General features: G+C 45.7%; 1 non-coding gene across 1 annotated transcript; it reads right to left on the bottom strand.

Annotated features, from left to right (window-relative positions):
• Window positions 1-2320: 2320 nt before the first annotated feature.
• trnah-gug (transfer RNA histidin (anticodon GUG)) lies at window positions 2321-2392 on the bottom strand. Its single transcript has one exon. It is a non-coding gene; the product is annotated as a tRNA-His (tRNA).
• Between the last annotated feature and the right edge of the window lie 13527 nt (window positions 2393-15919).

Below are 15919 nucleotides of genomic sequence, written 5' to 3' on the forward strand. Positions count from 1 at the left end.
TGAATTGAATATTGAATATTGACAGAGACAGAGCAAGATAGAGTGATAGAGCAATAGAGAGAGAACGCAAGAGAGCAAGCGAGAGAGAAATAGAGAGCAAGAGAGACAGTGATAGAGAGAGAGACAGTAGTCTGGGGAAGGTGTTTAATAGCATTTTGAACAATCGAATTCTAACCCTCCTTAACGAACACAATGTCCTGAGCAAAGGTCAAATTGGCTTCCTCCCAAATCACCGGACTACGGACCATATTTACACCCTACACACCCTCATAAATGAAAATGTGAATCAAACCAAAAATGGAAAAATATTTGCTTGTTTTATTGACTTCAAAAAAGCTTTCGACTCTATTTGGCATGAAGGACTATACTATAAACTTTTACAAAGTGGTGTAGGGGGTAAAGTGTATGACATAATAAAGTCAATGTATTCGGACAACAAATGTGCAGTTAAGATTGGAGACAAACACATTGAGTTCTTCACTCAGAATAGAGGGGTGAGACAGGGCTGTGGACTTAGCCCGACACTGTTTAATATATATATTAATGAACTGGCGGTGCAGCTGGAACAGTCTGCAGCCCCAGGTCTCCCCCTGTATGACATGGAAGTGAAATTTTTGCTTTATGCAGATGATCTAGTTTTGTTGTCACCAACCGCAGCTGGGCTGCAACAACTACTAGACCTGCTTGAGGACTATTGCCAGCACTGGGCCCTGGCAATAAATCCAAAAAAGACAAAAGTAATGATCTTCCAGAAGAAGCCCAGATGTCAGGAAAATAGATACCAGCTGACTCTAGGTAGCATCACCTTAGAGCATACGATGCAGTATACTTACCTGGGTCTAATTATTACAGCATCAGGGAGTTTCAGTAGGGCAGTGAATAACCTAAAACAAAAAGCTCGCAGAGCTCTATATGCAATTAAAAATAAATTCTTTAACATTGATATACCAATCTCCATCTGGTGCAAACTGTTTGATAGTGTAATTCTGCCCATTGCACTATATGGAAGTGAGGTATGGGGTCCACTCAGTCTTTCCAGCTACACTAGATGGGACAAGCATCCAGCAGAAACCCTACATGCTGAATTCTGTAGAATGATTCTGAAAATACAAAGGAAAACACCAAACAACGCATGTAGGGCAGAATTAGGCCGGTTTCCATTATTAATCTACTACTACTACTACTTTCGGCTGCTCCCGTTAGGGGTCGCCACAGCGGATCATCCGTTTCCATTTCTTCCTGTCTTCTGCGTCTTCCTCTGTCACACCAGCCACCTGCATGTCTTCCCTCACCACATCCATAAACCTCCTCTTTGGCCTTCCTCTTCTCCTCTTCCCTGGCAGCTCCATATTCAGCATCCTTCTCCCAGTATACCCAGCATCTCTCCTCCACACATGTCCAAGCCATCTCAATCTTGCCTCTCTTGCTTTGTCTCCAAACCGTCCAACCTGAGCTGTCCCTCTAATATACTGGTTCCTAATCCTGTCCTTCTTCATCACTCCCAGTGAAAACCTTAGCATCTTCATCTCTGCCACCTCCAGCTCCGCCTCCTGTCTTTTCATCAGTGCCACTGTCTCCAAACCATACAACATAGCTGGTCTCACAACCATCTTGTAAACCTTCCCTTTAACTCTTGCTGGTACCCTTCTGTCACACATCACTCCTGACACACTTCTCCACCCACTCCACCCTGCCTGCACTCTCTTCTTCACCTCTCTACTGCACTCCCCGTTACTTTGGACAGTTGACCCCAAGTATTTAAACTCAAATGCCTTTGTCACCTCCACTCCTTGCATCCTGACCATTCCACTGTCCTCCCTCTCATTCACGCATAGGTATTCCGTCTTGCTCCTACTGACTTTCATTCCTCTTCTCTCCAGTGCATACCTCCACCTCTCCAGGCTCTCTTTGACCATCACCCTACTCTCGCTACAGATCACAATGTCATCCGCAAACATCATCGTCCATGGAGACTCCTGCCTGATCTTGTCCGTCAACCTGTCCATCACCATTGCAAACAAGAAAGGGCTCAGAGCCGATCCTTGATGTAATCCCACCTCCACCTTGAACCCACCTGTCATTCCAACCGCACACCTCACCACTGTCACACTGCCCTCATACGTATCCTGCACCACTCCTACATACTTCTTTGCAAGTCCTGACTTCCTCATACAATACCAAACCTCCTCTCTCGGCACTCTGTCATAAGCTTTCTCTAAATCTACAAAGACACAATGCAACTCTTTCTGGCCTTCTCTATACTTCTCAATCAACACTCTCAAAGCAAAATGAACACCCCCCATGCCAGGAATCTTGTTCCTGCCGTGACCCGGATTCGAACCGGGGTTGCTGCGGCCACAACGCAGAGTACTAACCGCTATACGATCACGGCGAGCTACTGGGCGGTGGTTTTCATTATTAATAAATGTAGAAAAAAGATCTCTAAATTTCTGGATGCACTTAAATACAAGCCCAACAAATACATTGCACTTTAAAGCTCTGAAAACCCAAGAACTGAACCCCAAAAAGAGTCCCCTGAAGCAGCTGGCTCTGAGACTCACTAACCCTGTAACAAATACTAAGACCAACCAACCTCAGGCCAGCACTGCATCCCAAACAAAGATTACGATAAATCAGGCTATAAAACAAACTACCATGAGGATAAATCAGCTATAAAACAAACCAACATGAGGATAAATCAGACTATAAAACAAACCAACATGAGGATAAATCAGCTATAAAACAAACCAACATGAGGATAAATCAGCTATAAAACAAACCAACATGAGGATAAATCAGCTATAAAACAAACCAACATGAGGATAAATCAGCTATAAAACACACCAACATGAGGATAAATCAGCTATAAAACAAACCAACATGAGGATAAATCAGCTATAAAACAAACCAACATGAGGATAAATCAGCTATAAAACAAACCAACATGAGGATAAATCAGCTATAAAACAAACCAACATGAGGATAAATCAGACTATAAAACACACCAACATGAGGATAAATCAGCTATAAAACACACCAACATGAGGATAAATCAGCTATAAAACAAACCAACATGAGGATAAATCAGCTATAAAACAAACCAACATGAGGATAAATCAGCTATAAAACAAACCAACATGAGGATAAATCAGCTATAAAACAAACCAACATGAGGATAAATCAGCTATAAAACAAACCAACATGAGGATAAATCAGCTATAAAACAAACCAACATGAGGATAAATCAGCTATAAAACACACCAACATGAGGATAAATCAGCTATAAAACACACCAACATGAGGATAAATCAGCTATAAAACAAACCAACATGAGGATAAATCAGCTATAAAACAAACCAACATGAGGATAAATCAGACTATAAAACAAACCAACATGAGGATAAATCAGCTATAAAACAAACCAACATGAGGATAAATCAGCTATAAAACAAACCAACATGAGGATAAATCAGCTATAAAACAAACCAACATGAGGATAAATCAGCTATAAAACACACCAACATGAGGATAAATCAGCTATAAAACAAACCAACATGAGGATAAATCAGCTATAAAACAAACCAACATGAGGATAAATCAGCTATAAAACAAACCAACATGAGGATAAATCAGCTATAAAACAAACCAACATGAGGATAAATCAGACTATAAAACACACCAACATGAGGATAAATCAGCTATAAAACACACCAACATGAGGATAAATCAGCTATAAAACAAACCAACATGAGGATAAATCAGCTATAAAACAAACCAACATGAGGATAAATCAGCTATAAAACAAACCAACATGAGGATAAATCAGCTATAAAACAAACCAACATGAGGATAAATCAGCTATAAAACAAACCAACATGAGGATAAATCAGCTATAAAACAAACCAACATGAGGATAAATCAGCTATAAAACACACCAACATGAGGATAAATCAGCTATAAAACACACCAACATGAGGATAAATCAGCTATAAAACAAACCAACATGAGGATAAATCAGCTATAAAACAAACCAACATGAGGATAAATCAGGCTATAAAACAAAGCAAGAACAATCATCTGAAACATTGGAAGGCTGAAATCAAAACTCAAAACAAACTAGAAGTCTATCGGGCCCTGAAAACAAACTATGGGTATGAAGAATACCTCTTAACTGTCAGAGACAGGAAGCAGCGACAGATCCTCACCAAAGACAGGCTCAGTGACCACAGTCTCGCCATTGAAAAGGGGAGACACAAAAAGACCTGGTTGCCAAAAGAACAACGATCATGTGGTCAGTGCATGACAGATGAGGTGGAGACAGAGGGGCACTTCCTCCTTAAATGTGACACATTTGAAAAACAGCGCCGGGCTTTTGTCAAGGAACTGGAACACGTGATTCCAGAGTACCAGGAAATGGACGACGCAGGTAAACTGCGGGTGGTCCTGGGAGGGGGGCCAGCGGCGAGCATTGCAGCAAGATTTATATTATCTTGCCACAACCTGAGAGACAGTGGATGACGGCACCTATTGCTACTATTGTTGTTTAATATCATAATCATTGTTGTTGTTGCTGTTATTATTATAATCATTGTTGTTGCTGTTATTATTATAATCATTGTTGTATTGTGTTGTTGTTGTTTTACATGCTTTGGCAATATGTACACAAATGTATGTCATGCCAATAAAGCACATATTGAATTGAATATTGAATATTGACAGAGACAGAGCAAGATAGAGTGATAGAGCAATAGAGAGAGAACGCAAGAGAGCAAGCGAGAGAGAAATAGAGAGCAAGACAGACAGCAACAGAGACAGAGCCAGATAGAGTGATAGAGCAATAGAGAGAGAGCGCAAGAGAGCAAGCGAGAGAGAAATAGAGAGCAAGAGAGACAGTGATAGAGAGAGAGACAGAGCAAGATAGAGTGATAGAGCAATAGAGAGAGAGCGCAAGAGAGCAAGCGAGAGAGAAATAGAGAGCAAGAGAGACAGTGATAGAGAGAGAGTCAGCAAGATAGAGTGATAGAGCAATAGAGAGCGCAAGAGAGAGAAATAGAGAGCAAGAGAGAGAGAGAGACAGCAAGATAGAGTGATAGAGCAAGCGAGAGAGAAATAGAGAGCAAGAGAGAGAGAAATAGAGAGCAAGAGAGAGAGACAGAGCAAGATAGAGTGCAAGATAGTTAGAGAGAGAGAGAGAGAGAGAGAGAGCGCGATAGAGCAATAGAGAGAGAGCGCAAGAGAGCAAGCGAGAGAGAAATAGAGAGCGAGAGAGACAGCGATAGAGAGAGAGACAGAGCAAGATAGAGTGATAGAGCAATAGAGAGAGAGCGCGAGAGAAATAGAGAGCAAGAGAGACAGCGATAGAGAGAGAGACAGAGCAAGATAGAGTGATAGAGCAATAGAGAGAGAGCGCAAGAGAGCAAGCGAGAGAGAAATAGAGAGCGAGAGAGACAGCGATAGAGAGAGAGAGGGATAGAGAGGCAGAGCAATAGAGAGAACGAGAGCGATAGAAAGAGCGCGAAAGAGCGAGATAGCGGGAAGGTCCTGAGTCGGACATATTGTCCATCCATACAGTCCATGTTTACGTACATCTACCCTCCTTCCACGTGTGTGAGTGGTGCTGGACAACGTGACAACCATCCCACACACACGTGATACGCCATCATCCCGGACGTTCCTCTGAGCTGAGCCTCAGTCCAGAGCATTCACCCTGGGTCAGAACCTTGAAACGTGCAAAAGGCCGCAGATAAGATACCAAAATATTCTGGGGTGACTTTCACACCTTCTTGCGATCTGTCCAGGACGGGACACGACACGGAGTTCCACTTGTGAAGCCCTCCCTCTGATGTTTAAGCCTCTTTGCACCCGGCGTGCAGCGCTAAACAACCTCCTCTGCTGATGGGCCCCTGGTCCCTATTCACAAAGCTTTTCCTCTCTGCTAAAAATACTTCCTCCCCCCTCTACATGGCACCAAAAACATCAGAGGAGTTTTCTTTCTGATGCTGTTCAAACCGTTCCACCTTCAGACCACCTTTCATTATAAGGAGTTTAAAGTCAAAAGTCAAACAACCGACTGACCATAAAATCCATATATATATAGCACCCCCCAAATATATACATACATTTTTTTTCTTTTTTGGGGGGGGGATTCCCCCCGTTTTTTCCCTCCCCAATTGTATCCAGCCAATTACCCCACTCTTCCGAGCCGTCCTGGTCGCTGCTCCGCCCCCTCTGCCGATCCGGGGAGGGCTGCAGACTACCACGTGCCTCGTCCCATACACGTGGAGTCACCAGCCGCTTCTTTTCACCTGACAGTGAGGAGTTTCACCAGGGGGACGGAGCGTGTGGGAGGATCACGCTGTTCCCCCCAGGCGCCCCAACTGACCAGAGGAGGCGCTAGTGCAGCGACCAGGACACATACCCACATCTGGCTTCCCACCAGCAAGCCAATTGTGTCTGTAGGGACGCCCGACCAAGCCGGAAGTAACACGGGGATTCAAACTGGCGATCCCAGTGTTGGTAGGCAACGGAATAGACCACTACGCCACCCGGACGCCAAAATCCATATTTTAAATTCGTTGATGAACAAGCCAGTTTCATACGTCAATACCACGATTGGTGTAAACTAATAGTAAATGTTGGAGCTTCCCAATACTCAGAAATACCCCAAAATACACTGACAGGTAAAATGAAGACTCCCCCCTCGAAGAAAGATATGGCCTCTTTTGATCTGTTTGAAGCCAAGCGTTGCGGAAACACGATATTTCAGGTTATCGTGTTTGCAGTGAGGCTCTGGGATAACAGACAGCACAGGGAGAGATATTCATCACGGAGCAGCTGTGGCAAACATTTTCTAACGGTGGTAAAAACTCATTTTAACTTTGCAAGAAATCCTCCCGACCGCTGCTGGAGACTGTCATTTTCTGCTCCAGTGCTCTGAGAATTGCTTCTGGAGAGGCTTTTAAAGCCCAGGTTGAAACGCACGTTGCTTTTGGAATTCACCTCTGAATTGGCCAATTAGCAGCATCTCCCAGTCTCAGAGGGTTGTGCTGGTGTTAATGGTTATTTACCAGCCTCAGAGGGTTGTGCTGGTGTTAATGGTTATTTACCAGTCTCAGATGGTTGTGCTGGTGTCCATGGTTATTTACCAGTCTCAGAGGGTTGTGCTGGTGTTAATGGTTATTTACCAGCCTCAGAGGGTTGTGCTGGTGTTAATGGTTATTTACCAGCCTCAGAGGGTTGTGCTGGTGTTAATGGTTATTTACCAGTCTCAGATGGTTGTGCTGGTGTTAATGGTTATTTACCAGCCTCAGAGGGTCGTACTGGTGTTAATGGTTATATACCAGTCTCAGAGGGTTGTGCTGGTGTTAATGGTTATTTACCAGTCTCAGAGGGTTGTGCTGGTGTTAATGGTTATTTACCAGTCTCAGAGGGTTGTGCTGGTGTTAATGGTTATTTACCAGCCTCAGAGGGTTGTGCTGGTGTTAATGGTTATATACCAGTCTCAGAGGGTCGTGCTGGTGTTAATGGTTATTTACCAGTCTCAGAGGGTCGTACTGGTGTTAATGGTTATTTACCAGCCTCAGAGGGTTGTGCTGGTGTTAATGGTTATTTACCAGTCTCAGAGGGTTGTGCTGGTGGTAATGGTTATTTACCAGCCTCAGATGGTTTTGCTGGTGTTAATGGCTATTTACCAGTCTCAGAGGGTTGTGCTGGTGTTAATGGTTATTTACCAGTCTCAGAGGGTTGTGCTGGTGTTAATGGTTATTTACCAGTCTCAGATGGTTGTACTGGTGTTAATGGTTATTTACCAGTCTCAGAGGGTTGTACTGGTGTTAATGGCTATTTACCAGCCTCAAAGGGTTGTGCTGGTGTTAATGGTTATTTACCAGCCTCAGAGGGTTGTGCTGGTGTTAATGGTTATTTACCAGTCTCAGAGGATTGTGCTGGTGTTAATGGTTATTTACCAGTCTCAGAGGGTTGTGCTGGTGTTAATGGTTATTTACCAGTCTCAGAGGGTTGTGCTGGTGTCCATGGTTATTTACCAGCCTCAGAGGGTTGTGCTGGTTTTAATGGTTATTTACCAGCCTCAGAGGGTTGTGCTGGTGTTAATGGTTATTTACCAGCCTCAGAGGGTTGTGCTGGTGTTAATGGTTATTTACCAGCCTCAGATGGTTGTGCTGGTGTTAATGGTTATTTACCAGCCTCAGAGGGTTGTGCTGGTGTTAATGGTTATTTACCAGTCTCAGAGGGTTGTGCTGGTGTTAATGGTTATTTACCAGTCTCAGAGGGTTGTGCTGGTGGTAATGGTTATTTACCAGCCTCAGATGGTTTTGCTGGTGTTAATGGCTATTTACCAGTCTCAGAGGGTTGTGCTGGTGTTAATGGTTATTTACCAGTCTCAGAGGGTTGTACTGGTGTTAATGGTTATTTACCAGTCTCAGAGGGTTGTGCTGGTGTTAATGGTTATTTACCAGCCTCAGAGGGTTGTGCTGGTGTTAATGGTTATTTACCAGTCTCAGAGGGTTGCGCTGGTGTTAATGGTTATTTACCAGTCTCAGAGGGTTGTGCTGGTGTTAATGGTTATTTACCAGTCTCAGAGGGTGGCGCTGGTGTTAATGGTTATTTACCAGTCTCAGAGGGTTGCGCTGGTGTTAATGGCTATTTACCAGTCTCAGAGGGTTGTGCTGGTGTTAATGGCTATTTACCAGTCTCAGAGGGTTGTGCTGGTGTTAATGGTTATTTACCAGTCTCAGAGGGTTGTGCTGGTGTCCATGGTTATTTACCAGTCTCAGAGGGTTGTGCTGGTGTCCATGGTTATTTACCAGTCTCAGAGGGTTGTGCTGGTGTCCATGGTTATTTACCAGCCTCAGAGGGTTGTACTGGTGTTAATGGTTATTTACCGGTCTCAGAGGGTTGTACTGGTGTTAATGGTTATTTACCAGTCTCAGATGGTTGTGCTGGTGTTAATGGTTATTTACCAGCCTCAGAGGGTTGTGCTGGTGTTAATGGTTATTTACCAGCCTCAGAGGGTTGTGCTGGTGTTAATGGTTATTTACCAGTCTCAGAGGGTTGTGCTGGTGTTCATGGCTATTTACCAGTCTCAGAGGGTTGTGCTGGTGTCCATGGTTATTTCATGTGCTGTTATTTGGTGTCATCTATAATGTAAGGGACGTGTTGAGTCTGGGAGAGGCAGCACTGCCAAGGACCTTTTGTGTGCATGTGTGGGTTCATTTGAGGCGGGGTAAATGGGGCGGCACGGCGGCGCAGTGGTTAGCATGGTCGCCTCACAGCAAGACGGTCCTGGGTTCGAGCCCCGGGGTAGTCCAACCTTGGGGGTCGTCCCGGGTCGTCCTCTGTGTGGAGTTTGCATGTTCTCCCTGTGTCTGCGTGGGTTTCCTCCGGGTGTGGCCCTGTGATGGCCTGGCAGCCTGTCCAGGGGGGTCTCCTCGCCTGCAGCCCAGTGACTGCTGGGAACGGCTCCAGCATCCCCGTGACCCCGAGAGCAGGATAAGCGGTTTGGATGAGCCTGCGCTCAGAGGAGAGAAGAAACGCAGGGATTTTGCTGACTGCAATTTCTACAACTAAGTCATTTTCCCGAAAAACGCAGAGCCTGAAAGCTAATGTGTAAAGAGACGGCAGCGGGTAATACCGGAGGCTTCCTAAGAGCCTTAGCGGCGAATGCAAACAAACGAGTGCACGGCAGGCCAGGCGTGTGTCAGGAGAGGCTGCAGACTTGTGCGTGTTTAATAATGTAACAGCTCCCCCCCCTCCCCCTCCCCCTCCTCTCTCTCTTTTGTGTTTAGCAGATTAGGCAGCGTGCCACAGAGAGAGAGAGGGGGAGCAGGCACAAACCCACAATCAATTTGGTGGTGCAGCCGCATGAGGAGAGGCAGACGGGCGTGCACACGCACACTCATGTTCACGTGCGCGCGCACACACGCACACGCACGCACACACCAGCACTTATCCGACATGATGTGACTGATATCGAAATGACCTTGGTTGCCGACAGCGGTGTCTGCAGGAGCTTCATCAGTTGTACTAATTATAGTCCATCAACAAGATACCAGAATACAACAAAGAAGGTTGTAGTAGTGCATTTCTGCCCAGCTAACGTAGATCAGAGAACAGTTTAATTTTTTTGGACCCCCCCCCCACCTCCCACCCTTTTCTCCCCAATTGTATCCGGCCAATTACCCGACTCTTCCAAGCCGTCCCGGTCTCTGCTCCACCCCCTCTGCCGATCCAGGGAGGGCTGCAGACTACCACATGCCTCCTCCGTTACATGTGGAGTCGCCAGCCGCTTCTTTTCACCTGACAGTGAGGAGTTTCACCAGGGGGACGTAGCGCGTGCGAAGATCACGCTGTTCCCCTCAGTTTCCCCTCCCCCCTGAACAGGTGCCCGGACCAACCAGAGGAGGCGCTGGTGCAGCGACTGGGACACATTCCCACATCCGGCTTCCCACCCACAGACACAGCTAATTGTGGCTGTAGGGACGCCCGACCAAGCCGGAGGTAACACGGGGATTCGAACCGGCGATCCCCACGTTGGTAGACATTAGAACAGACCGCTACGGTACCCGGATGCCCAGAACTGTTGAATTGTTGACCAGACAGTCAGGGTCCCCTGTTGACAAAGGCCATTTGAGCCATGGGTTCGATCTGGTGTGTTTCTGTCTGTCTGTCTATTTTCCTCTCGCTCGCTCTCTCTCTCTCTCTCTCTCTCTCTCTCTCTCTCTCTCTCTCTCTCTCTCTCTCTCTCTCTCTCTCTCTCTCTCTCTCTCTCTCTCTCTCTCTCTCTCTCTCTCTCTCTCTCTCTCTCTCTCTCTCTCTCTCTCTCTCTCTCTCTCTCTCTCTCTCTCTCTCTCTCTCTCTCTCTCTCCCTCACTCTCCCTCTCTCTCTCCCTGTCACCCCACCCTGCCTTGTGAGTGGATTAGTACATCATGGAGTTGTGGGAGGAGAGACCCAGGGCTCAGATTTGACTCATCACTGTTCGGGAATATCTGGGTCTGTATTCTCCGCGTTGCGTCATCACGTGTGACCCACCGAGTCAAATCCTACACGGCATCCATGTTAATACCCACGTGTCCTCGGGCTAGCAACGCATATTATGCACATACATCAGCGGAACTGCCAGGGCAGCTTATTTGCTTGTAATGTGGTGCACTCAGTCCTGCTGGCAGACCCGGGGCTACGCAGCCTGCATGGCTGTAGTCGCTGGCTGTCCGGGAGCTCTAGGATTATAGTAAGTAAAGTGTATTTAGTATAGCAGCCTTCACAGAGCAAGGTCCCGGAGTGCTTCACGAGTAACATTGTTAAAAATAAGACCACAAAGACAGTAAAAAAAAAGAAACAAACAGTAAACATGAGCAACAAAAGACCTTGAAAATTACAAACACTAGACAGCGAGAGGCGAGACAAGAGGCCAGCTTGAATAATTTGAGTCTTTGGCTGCTTTTTCAGTGTGCCAACAGAGAGGACAGGACAGATCGTGGGTCCACAGGAAGAGCGGTCCTACAGACACATGATTACACCATCACAGGACGGCCAGCATCACTTACACCATGCTGTCCTCCTTATTATGCCTTTTTTTTATCCACCCCCCCCCTATTTCTCCCCCAATTGTACCTGGCCAATTGCCCCACTCTTCCTAACCCGGTCGCTGCTCCACCCGCTCTGCCCATCCAGGGAGGGCTGCAGACTACCACATGCCTCCTCCGATACAGGTGGAGTCGCCAGCCGCTTTTCACCTGACAGTGAGGAGTTTCACCAGGGGGATGTGGCACGTGGGAGGATCACGCTATTCCCCCCCCCCAGTTCCCCCTCCCCCCCTGAACAGGCACCCCGACCGACCAGAGGAGGCGCTAGTGCAGCGACCAGGACACATACCCACATCCGGCTTCCCACCCGCAGACCCGGCCAATTGTGTCTGCAGGGGCGCCCGACCAAGCCGGACACAGGGATTTGCACCGGCGATCCCCATGTTGGTAGGCAACGGAATGGGCCACTATGCTACCCGTACAGCCTTTGTCATTTTTTGGTTTGTTTGCAAGTAACTATCTCGAATATGATGTAGTTCCACTGATGTTGAGCTTTAGATGGTCTGCAAGGGGGTGGTGTACTTTTACTGGATTCATAAAACCTAGCCAAAATACACATCGGTGGTGCAGAGGTGCAGTTTTTCCTGAAATAGCGACCAGCTGACTCCATCGCCAGATGACAGCGTTGTGTAGCAGGAAAGCTGCCGTTGGTCTGTGAAGGCCTGAGAGAGGAGTAAAGCGGTTGTCCATCGTATTTGTCTTCAGGCTGTTCTCTGGTAGCTCTGCCATTCATCTCGGAATAACTCCCTTGGAGTGTCAAGGCCCAGCGCTTAACCAGTTAAGGCGCCACCATTTCCCGGGATAGATTCCCTCCTTCTCTGCTATATTCCCAGTCAGTATCGTGGACCCCGTCTGACTCATGGCTGTTCCAACCTCATCAGGAAGCTATGGGACATTGTGGCTATTTTCTCCCGAATGTCTGATTTTAAATTTAAGCCCTTGTCTAACAGCAGCCTTTATTACGCCGGAGACCTCTCGCTCACCCCAGATTTGCTGTAAATGATCGTGTAAAAACGGGTTGCGTCACTATTTTAGGTTTTTTTTTTTGTGGAGTTATATTCGTATTTAACTTTGCAGCCTGAATGACCCACAGGCCAAAATTCAAATATCAAGTTCATAGTTCCGACAGGTGAAAAATGAAAGATTCGATCAGTATGGCTTTGTGACAACAATTCCGATTCGGGATGTAAAAATTAAATAAGCGATCCTAAAATGGTGGTGGTGGCGGGGGACAGGGGTGGCAGGACGGAGAGGCGACTAGCGAATAGGACCTGAGAAGGGAGCCTTGGACGGACTACACCCCATTGTATAAAAGCAGGGGATCTCTTAGCCCTCCATCTAACAGGCGTGGTGCCCCCAGCAGGCCCTGTGAAGGCAGATAGGAGCGGGTGAGATTTTATGAAGATAATCTTGGGCTACGGCACATGGCTTCATAATGTTCATCCCCCTCTTTCCCCTGGCAGGGTGTTTATCGAACGTGCAAATCTCCCTTGAAATTAGAATCCTGCTCGGTGCTCTGCAAGTGATCGATCATCTTACACAACACCACACGGACCTGCTGTGAGTGGGCGGATGGTGATATAGAGTTTACGCTATTGGGCCAACCCACACTTAGATATACTCAGAACACAGGCATGCACACACGCACACACACACACTTAATCAGTTTGATTAATTGGCTTCTATTGATTTGTCCGTGCACAAATGTGATGATATCTCACGGTAGGAAGTGGCCAATTATTCCCCTCACCCGGTGCCTCTTCCCTCTCTGGGATGCTCGGCAGGTTCATTGGTCAAACTGTGTGCTGGGTGACATTGAAGCCAATGCAGTAGGCGTCTGATGCTGTGGATTTGTAATTGGTTGTGTTTGACGTATTTCTTTATTCTATAAGTATGTTTTTTTGTCGTTTTTTTAAACACTTAAATGATTTAGCGCTGTAAATCGAAGGTAGGTAAGCTCACCAAATCGAGCCAAGCTAAAGGCAAACGTACTGAATCTGAGCTAAGGAAAGGATGAGGAGAGAGACAAATGGGGAGGAGGAGGAGGGGGGGTAGTGGGTGTTGTAGAACTTTCGAAACTACTTTTATGTTGTCAGTGGTAAATCCTTTATCCCCGGCTATTAAACCCGCGGCTCTTCTGGACCTGTGCCCTCACCAGCCAGCCTACACCCTGTGCAAACACGGTTGTGTGTCAGATGTGTAGCTGACTAAAAGAGAAGATCTATGGAGAAGAGAGAGAGGGAGAGAGAGAGGGAGAGAGAGAGAGAGAGAGGGTGAAAAGAGACTTTAAGGAGTCAGGGAGAGAGAGAGGCAGAGGGAATTGATACAGATAGAAAAAGTATGTTTAATTCGGCATGGTGCGCCGCAGACACACTTGATCTCATCGAATCCCTCTGGACGGCAACAGAATGGTCATTCAGGGTGCAAGGAGGTTGTCTGTGTTGGGGTTAGCTGGTGTGAGGAAAACACAAATCCCTTTGCAAACAGCTATTTCTTGTCCGCCGCCTGTTTGCCACTGCTGTCTGCTTATCCATCTACTTGGTGAAAACACTGATGGTTTTTTTTTTAAAACATCCTTTTGCTGACGTGTAAGGCAAAGAGAGGCAAGGCAAATTTATTTGTGTAGCACATTTCATCATCAAGGTAATTCAAAGTGCTTTACATAAAACATAAAAGGCATTGAGAAAAGCAACATAAGGCAATGAAAAGGCATTTAAAAACAAATAAAAAGAGAGTAAAAGTTACAGTGAAGTGTGAGATGATGAACAAAAGCTTCAAATTTTACTGAATCATAGGCAGTGGCGAACAGGAAAGTCTTCAGCCTTGATTTAAAAGAACCGAGAGTTGCAGCAGACCTGCAGTTTTCTGGGAGTTTGTTCCACATATATGTGGTGCATAAAGACTGAAAGCTGCCTCTCTATGTTTAGTTTTGACTTTGGGGACAGAAAGCAGACCTGTCCCAGACAATCTGAGAGGACTGGATGGTTCATAGTGTAGCAGAAGATAAGAAATGTATTTTGGCTCTAAACCATTCAGTGCTTTATAAACCAAGAGCAGAGTTTCAAAATCAATTTTTTGACAGATAGGAAGCCAGTGTAACGACCTCAGAACTGGGAGTGATGTGATCCACTTTTTTGCTCTCAGTAAGGACTTGAGCAGCAGCGTTCTTAATCAGTTGCAGCTGTTGGATAGATTTTTTTAGAGATACATGTAAAGACGTTGTTACAGTAGTTGAGTCAACTGAAGATAAATGCAAGGACAGGTTTTTCTAATTACTGCTGAGCCATAAATCCTTTAATTCCTGATATATTCTTCAGGTGATACTAGGCTGACTTTGTAATTGCCTTAATATGGCTATATAAATTCAGGTCTGAGTCCATGACTACACCAAGATTTCTGGCTTGTTTTGTGGTTTTTAACATTATTGACTGTAGCTGAGTGCTGACTTTTAATCGTCCTTCCTTGGCTCCAAAGACAACTACTTCAGTTTTATCTTTGTTTAATTGAAGAAAATTCTGAGATGTCCAATCGGTGATTTGTTGTTGATTTTGTATGGGATTATAATCCCCTGTTATATGGTTATGTAAATCTGTGTGTCATCTGCATAATTATGTTAACATATTTTGTTTTCCATAATCTGGACTAGTGGGAGCATATAGACATTAAACAGAAGTGGCCCCAGAATCGAGCCGTGGGGAACTCTACAGGTAATTTTTGTACGCTTATTTTCGTAATTACCTATATACACAAAGTAGTCCTTGACCTTTAAGTAGGATTCAAACCAGTTTAGTGCTGTACTGTCCCCCCCAGTTTTCCAGTCGGTCTAGGAGTATGTTGTAGTCGACTGTGTCAAATGCAGCACTGAGATCCAGTAATACCAGGACTGAGATTCTGCCACTGTCTGTGTTTAAGCAGGTGTGTGGTTGAAATTCTGACTGAAGGGCATCAAAACTGTTGTTTAGTGCCAAAAAGTTGTTCAGCTGATGGAAAACGGCTTCTTCAATGATTTTACTTAGAAACGTGAGGTTTGATATGGGCCTGTAATTAGTGATTATTAGTAGATTATTCCTTTTGGAGAGTGGCTCGATGACTGCAGTTTTCAGGGCCTGTGGGAAGAGACCTGAGAGAAGAGACGTGTTGACCCTTTATAGAAGATCTGAGGCCATGCGATTAGAAAAATCTTTGAAAAAGCCTGTTGGTAGAATATCAAGGGAGCAGGAGGATTTCAGATGTTGTATAATGTCCTCGTTGATGGGATCAATTGTGCCACGCTATTTGAATTGATTTTAGGTGGACACAGGGACAGCACATACCCTGT

Source organism: Lampris incognitus, chromosome 13 (genome assembly GCF_029633865.1).
Source record: "Lampris incognitus isolate fLamInc1 chromosome 13, fLamInc1.hap2, whole genome shotgun sequence".
Classification (NCBI taxonomy): Eukaryota; Metazoa; Chordata; class Actinopteri; order Lampriformes; family Lampridae; genus Lampris; species Lampris incognitus.